The sequence below is a fragment of the Penaeus monodon genome, chromosome 20 (assembly GCF_015228065.2).
Source record: "Penaeus monodon isolate SGIC_2016 chromosome 20, NSTDA_Pmon_1, whole genome shotgun sequence".
Taxonomy (NCBI): Eukaryota; Metazoa; Arthropoda; class Malacostraca; order Decapoda; family Penaeidae; genus Penaeus; species Penaeus monodon.
Window position 1 is genome coordinate 29,814,518 of NC_051405.1, and position 429 is coordinate 29,814,946.

The following is a 429-nucleotide window of genomic DNA, read 5'->3' on the forward strand; positions in this document are numbered from 1 at the left end:
ATCATAGACACTCCTTTTTTGTTTTTTTGGAAATGTTTCAGGCGACGAGGATACGTAAGAGGTAACTATTGACAATTCCTAAGTCCTTAATACATTAAAGCAGGTAGGGAGTTGTGGGTGCGGCCACCTGCCATTCACCTGCTCATGATTTTTTCTCTCAAAGAATGGGATGTTCTGCGTGCATTTAGCGAGAGATTGCCGTGGTGCTTTGTGAAAAATTATCAGTATTTGTATTAGAAGGTGGGGGGGGGGGATTAGAACGTGTTCCGTCGGACTGCAAAACCGAGAAATGAGACCAGGCAATGCAAGAGGGATATAGAGCTAGAAGATTTAACAATATCCTGCTAAAGTTTTGATAGAATTATACATTTGAACGTTTTGATAATATTTAATATCAGAATCATGCTGTAATAATTCAAATATTTCGTA